The 7,295-nt window shown below is 45.2% G+C and overlaps 1 non-coding gene across 1 annotated transcript; it reads left to right on the forward strand.

The window, feature by feature from the left end:
- On the forward strand, positions 1-75 carry Trnas-cga. Its single transcript has one exon. It is a non-coding gene; the product is annotated as a tRNA-Ser (tRNA).
- The last annotated feature ends 7,220 nt before the right edge of the window (positions 76-7,295 follow it).

Below are 7,295 nucleotides of genomic sequence, written 5' to 3' on the forward strand. Positions count from 1 at the left end.
TGCTTCGGTAGCTCAGTTGGTAGAGCACTTGCCCGCGAAAGGCAAAGGTCCCGAGTTCGAGTCTCGGTCGGGCATAGAGTTTTAATCTGCCAGGAAGTTTCAACTTCCAATAATGTTTTCTGCAATAGGTGAGAGTCTACTAAACAAGATATTTGATAATACTTTATATGGAATTTTTAGCAATGTCACGCCTCTGTAGTTGCCGCATTTAAATATATCTTTCTTATGTATCAATCGCACTATCCCTAAATTCCACTCTTATAGCAACTCTTCCTTTTTCCAGATAAGGCACAAAATCTTGTATACCCTGCTTTTTAACTCAACTCCTCCGGCTTTCAATAGTTCTGATGTAATATTATCAGTCCCTGGTGTTGGTTTGGGTTGGGTTGGGTTGTTTGGGGAAGGGGACCAGACAGCGAGGTCATCGGTCTCATCAGATTGGGGAAGGACGGGGAAGGAAGTCGGCCGTGTCCTTTCAAAGGAACCATCCTGGCATTTGCCTTGAGCGAATTGGGGAAAGCTCGTGGTCGTGCGGTAGCGTTCTCGCTTCCCACGCCCGCGTTCCCGGGTTCGATTCCCGGCGGGGTCAGGGATTTTCTCTGCCTCGTGATGACTGGATGTTGTGTGATGTCCTTAGGTTAGTTAGGTTTAAGTAGTTCTACGTTCTAGGGGACTCATGACCATAGATGTTAAATCCCATAGTGCTCAGAGCCTTTTAAATCAGGATGGCCGGACGCGGACCGTCGTCCTCCCGAATGCGAGTGCAGTGTAGTCACTGGTGTTTTATTGTTGAGAGGAGATGAGCCTATTAACGAATTTTATTTTCGCGTTCAGTCGTCGACCGAGACCTTTGCTAACTACGTCAAAAGTATTAGGATGGCTAAAGTTTCTTTAGGCCTTAATGTCACTGAATTCGCTAGTATTTTGACAGTATGCAGCAGGAAGGTTGCCCGAGAGTTGCATTCTGCGAGAAACCTGCAAGGTTTCGTGGCGTCGATCACATTGCTAGCACTATTGGAGGGATTCGTTTTAGTGACGAGAAAAGGGACAGTCCAAAGTGCGTTGCTGAAGAAAATGCAGCTCCTTCTCACGTGTTTATTGAGAAACAATACCTTATCAGGCACATAAATTGTGCGCAACCAGTCCATTTTGACAAAAACTGCCTGGCATGTAAAGAGAGTAATACAAGCTGACGCCAGGAGCGGCCTGCCAGCCGTCGTGAGGTATACAAACATTTGTAAATTTCCTAACCTAACACCAGTGAAGCATAACTCTTTCAGTTAATGGCGAGTCTGCTACCATTATGGATCGAGTGAGGGTTCACACTAAGATTTATGATTTCTCTTGGACCATTATCTTCGACATCGTTAAATATCTGTCTGTTATCATTTTGCGATGTGATTTTCTAGATAAGGAAAACTGCGTGTTGAATTTTGCAGATCTTTTGATTTAAGTTCAGGTCAGGTCTGAGATATCAGTTTTGCAATCATTCTAAGGTCGGGTTTAATTATGTTCGAACAAGTGAAATGGAGTTTGATGTTGCTCATTTGACGAGGGAAGAGGCTGAGCGCTTGGTGTGAGTCCAGCTGACTGATAATATCCCAGTGCGCCACCCACCTTACAGATTGTCTCCACCCAAGATGGAGGAAATGACAAAAAATATTGATAAACCTTTGCAAGAAGAGGTTACCAGGCCATCAACATCTCAATACGCGTAACCCATGTTTCTGGTGCCCAAACGTAAGGGCATTGCCCCTTCCCGATTTGCCCAATTGTTTTACGTGATACGCTGGAGCCCATTTCTCTGCTGTGTTAGATTTCGTCCATGCCTATCATCAGATTCCCCTCGTAAAGGATTCGAAATCATTAACTGATTTCTGCAGCGATTACAATTTGTTTGAATTTAAGTGAGTCCCACGTGGATTATCTACTGGTGCAGACATTTTGTCTAGACTCTTAAATTCTGTGTTGGGTAAATTGACATTTCATTTCGTATAAAACTATTTGGATGACATGATTATACATAGCCACACGTTTGAAGATCACGTTGACCATTTACCTCATGTCTTGGAAAGGTGAATTTGACGCGTTCTAAAATATCTTTCCTGGGACATTTAGTGTCACCAAGTGGAGTTAAGGTCGACACAGAATGTACCAAGACCATTTGGTATTTTCCTCAGCCTAACAATAAAAGACATATCGCTCGATTTTTCCGTAAGTTCACTTCAGGATTTGCTGAGCTTTCATATCATCTTAATGTGTTGCATTTAAGGGCGTGCTGCATGCTGCTTTCGATGTCCTGAAGTAGGCTCTTAGTGCCGCACCTGTGTCAGCTACTTCTGATTTTGATAAATACTTTAGACTTCAAACAGACGAGTCCACCTCTGGACTGCGGGCTGTGTTGCTGCAGGATTACAATGACAAGTGACGTCATGTCAGATATGCGTCCAGGACATTATGTAGTGTAGAGGTCAATTATTCAGTCTAAGATTTAGAAGCTCTGGCAGTATTGTATGCCTTTAAAAAGTTCAAATTTTATTTAGAACATCGAACCTTTTAACCTCAGACTGATAAGCCCTTAGCTGCGTGTTGGCTGGGCGACGTAAGACTGGACGCATAGTGCAGTAAAGCATCCGTATTTCCGCATTCCGATCTGTGTTAGACACATTCAAAATGTTCAAATGTGTGTGAATTCCTATGGAACCAAACTGCTGAGGTCATCGGTCCCTAGACTTACACACTACTTAAACTAACTTAAACTAAGAACAACACACACACACACACACTCACACACACACACACACACACACACACACATGCCCAAGGGAGGAGTCGAACCTCCGGCGGGAGCAGTCGCACAGTCCGTGACATGGCACCTCAAACCGCGCGGTCACTCGACGGGGCTTATACATATTCATTCCACGAATAATCAGCTAGCTTGTGATCTTAGTAGAATGTTTAGTGACAGTGTTCAGGTTGTGAAGTACGTGCGGCAGCCATCAGACTGTAACTTGGCTGTTCTCAGAGAAATCCCTGAGTTATTCCAGTATTTGGCCAAACAACAAGCAAATGATCCCAAGATTAGTATTATTTATCAACAGCCTACCCGGGGGGTCGATTTACCAGGCTGCAGCTTCAGTAACGGATTGCTTTGCTACCGCGCCATAGAGAATGATAAACTGAAAATGTCTGCGGGCTAATTTAGCGCCTGCCGTTTTTCTCTGCTTCAAAAATTGCTCTGTGCACTATGGGACATAACTTCAGAGGTCATCAGTCCCTTAGAACTTAGAACTACTTAAACATAACTAACCTAAGGACATCACACACATCCATGACAGAGGCAGGATTCGAACCTGCGACCGCAGCGGTTGCGAGGTTCCAGACTGTAGCGCCTAGAACCGCTCGGCCACCCCGGCCGGCTACTCTGTTTCCATCAGTCAGTCTGTGTGCGCTATGCGGGCGTATTTAAGACTATAGCTAAGATTAAGGAGCACTTAACTCGGGGAAGTCTCTATTCTGACATCCATAAGATAGTGTTAATGTGTTAGGAACGTCAGTGTGCGAAGCCCAATCCGAATACCAGGCGAGGCTTGTTGCAGTCTTACCGAGATGAGGAGCCAAGAATGAGTTATTTATTGATTATTTTGTCCACGACCGCGGACTAGAAATGGTAGGATATATGTGTTTGTGATCGTCCACGCATTATCGTTTTTCGTGACTGATCTCCAGTAAGGCGATCAATGCGAGCACGATGATACATCATTTGGGAAGCCTTGCCACGGTTCGCTCGGCCCCCCCTGCCGGATGTTCGAGTCCTCCCTCGGGTATAGGTGTGAGTGTTGTCCTTAGAGTAAGTCAGTTCAAGTTAGGTTAAATAGTGTGTAAATCTAGCGACCGATGACCTCAGCAGTTTGGTCCCGTAGGAACTTACCACAGCCGCGCGGGATTAGCCGAGCGGTCTCAGGCGCTGCAATCATGGACTGTGTGGCTGGTCCCGGCGGAGGTTCGAGTCCTCCCTCGGGCATGGGTGTGCGTGTTTGTCATTAGGATAATTTAGGTTAAGTAGTGTGTAAGCTTAGGGGCTGATGACCTTAGCAGTTAAGTCCCATACGATTTCACACACATTTGAACACTTTTTTGAACTTACCACAAATTTCCAAATATTTGCACGTTTTGGTCCACCGTGGGTTTCAGTGATAAATCACCTGCTTTTGTTTCTAGGGAATGCAGGCAATTTTGGTTTCAGAATGCTGTTAAACATGTCACCACAGTTCCCTGTTACTCACAGCCTTCCTTTGTCGAGCGAGTCAATCGCAAGGTGGCCCTTATAATTTATCAAAAGATCAAGATAATTGGGATGAAACACCTAACTGGTTAAACTTTTCGTTCAGTGCACGAAGCACAGAATGCCACTTCAACAAGTTTCGATTTAGCTACCCCGTTAATTCTCCCATATCCAATCTGTAGGGACTACAGAAAACAGCACAATCTTTGTCGTATTGCGGAAACGGGGCGATATATCCGATGTGCAAAATGGTACGATCATTGACTTTCAGGCCATGGGTGGAAGCATTTCCAAAACAGCTAAGTTTGTAAACTGTTCATATGCCACCGTGGTTGAAGTATACCGTTGCGCGGCGAAAAGGCGATACCCGAAACAGGCGCTGACGCATGCGTCCTGCACCACTGGCCTTATATGACAGGAGTGAATCGCAGCCGGCCGGAGTGGCCGAGCGGTTCTAGGCACTACAGTCTGGAACCGCGCGACCGCTACGATAGCAGATTCGAATCCTGCATCGGGCATGGATGTGTGTGATGTCCTTAGGTTAGTCAGGTTTAAGTAGTTGTAAGTTCTAGGGGACTGATGACCTCAGAAGTTAAGTCTCATAGTGCTCAAAGCCATTTGAACCATTTGAATCACAGCTGCGGAGATGTGTACGAGCGAATACGCGTGAAATTCAGCTACTGACCTCCCAGATGTCCCAAGGGGCTACCAACAGAGTATCCCCAACGACCGTTCAGCGAACATTGCTGCATATGGGCCTCTGCTGAAGGCGTCTCCTGCAAACACCCGTATCGACTGCCGTTCATCGGTACGAAGGCTGGAATCCTCACGCCTCCAGTGTCACAACTGGACGTCCACTGACTGGCGACGGGAGCTCTTTTTAGATTAATCACATTTTATGCTCCGTCGGACAGATGGCCGTTGGCGTGTACGGAATAAAATATCTGAAAGCGGAGGACCCAGGCTGGAGAAGGGAGCTCCATGGTCTGGCGAATGTATTACTGACATTTCCTGGATGATCTCGTCATTCGGAAAGGCATAATAGATCGACATAAGCATGCATCTATCACTGGGGACCATGTCCAACCCTCCAAGCCGCATTTTCCCTCTAGACGACAGCATTTATCAGCAAGGCGATGTACACAGTTCTCTGTGTACGTGAATGGTTCGAAGAGCACTAGTATGAGTTTGCCATACTGCCCTGGCCACCAAACTCACCTGGTTTGAACCCAATAGAGAATATTCGGGACCACCTCGATCGGGCTGTTCGCGCCATGAATCCTCGGTGGACAAACCTATCACAGCTGGCCGTGGCACTGGAACTGGCATTGCTCCACATCCATATCGGTACCTTACAGAACCTCAATGACATTCTTCCTTCGCGTCTCACCGAGCGAGGTGGCGCAGTGGTTAGCACACTGGCCTCGCATTCGGGAGGACGACGGTTCAATCCCGAGTTCGGCCATACTGATTTAGGTTTTTCGTGATTTCCCTAAATCGCTCCAGGCAAATGCCGGGATGGTTCCTTTGAAAGGGCACGACCGACTTCCTTCCCCGTCCTTCCCTAATCCCATGAGACCGATGACCTCGCTGTTTGGTCTCGTCCCCCAAATAACCCAACCCAACCCTTCGCGTCTCCCAGTTTTCTGAGCTGCGAAAGGTGCTTCTCAAATGGTTCGAATGGTTCTGAGCACTATGGGACTTAACATCTGAGGTCATCAGTCCCCTAAACTTAGAACTACTTAAATCTAACTAACATAAGGACATCACACACATCCATGCCCAAGGCAGGATTCGAACCTGCGAGCGTAGCGGTCGCGCGGTTTCAGACTGAAGCACCTAGAACCGTTCGGCGAAAGGTGGTTTTTTAGCGGTTATCACATTAATGTGACTGGACGGTAAATTAATATAAGACTTTATGTAGGACAATGGACACATTACGATACAGCTTTTGTTTTGTAAACTATGGGGAATGTGTTTTACCAATTTTCGTCTAAGAAAAATGAAAAATTTCACGCCCACCAAAGAATTAAATTCTTCTTTTTCGTTTAATTTGCCTTCGAAAATGAACCTTAGTTACTTATCTTTTGCAATGTTACTACTGATACACTGAAATACCTGAAACATATCATAATTTTCATCCTTTTTCACAGTTAAGTCTTTAGTCTCATGGGTTTTATAGAACAGTGCAGGTGCCAAAGTAAAGTACATAGTAATACTGAGGCTAAAATCATATGGATTCTCTGTAAGCTTCCGTAGACTGGAGTTCTCTGTAATTTTTATTTATACATGGTACACGCGAGAATTAATAAAATTATTTCAATGCAAAAATTGCTTTCGCAGTGCAGCGATGAATACATGCAGAATAAAACAGTCAATAATATCGTAAATTGAGAAGCGATGGCGCACCATTACATACGGCATACTCTTTTTTTTCACGTTTCCCGAGCCAATAGATAACTTCAATAGCTGTAGTCTGCAAACTGCTCTCACAGTTGCAATCATTCTGCGCGATATTATTATTGGAACGCAGGTCCGAACGCAACTGTATGAATTTCATATCGCTCCATCTGAAATAGAGCAATTTAATAACGCATGTTATTAATTGTCATTTGCTGTTGAACACTTGCGACATTACACATGGTATTTCAACTAGTTTATTGAAACTTGGTACAGTCTTATTATTACATTGGAGAAAACTCTACATTTGTTGGCAAACCTTTATTAGTTGCCACTGTAGTGACTCTGTTATGACATGTACCTACTTCTTGTTTGAGAGAAATTTCTACGAATAGTGTGATTAAGTGGCGACGGACTTCCTGCCAACACAAGTGATGGCCAACGTGTTAATGTCGGCATTTGAAGAAGCATTAGTCAGTGAACCGTGGCGCTCGTTACTGGCGCGCCAGTCTCTTGGATGTCCATTATCGATCCTTCGATGTTTCTTATCTTTGCTTGCCTTGTTGTTTTTCGCATTCGCGGGGCGATTGGCAGTTGACGTTTGCTCGGG

Source organism: Schistocerca americana, chromosome 2 (assembly GCF_021461395.2).
Source record: "Schistocerca americana isolate TAMUIC-IGC-003095 chromosome 2, iqSchAmer2.1, whole genome shotgun sequence".
Classification (NCBI taxonomy): domain Eukaryota; kingdom Metazoa; phylum Arthropoda; class Insecta; order Orthoptera; family Acrididae; genus Schistocerca; species Schistocerca americana.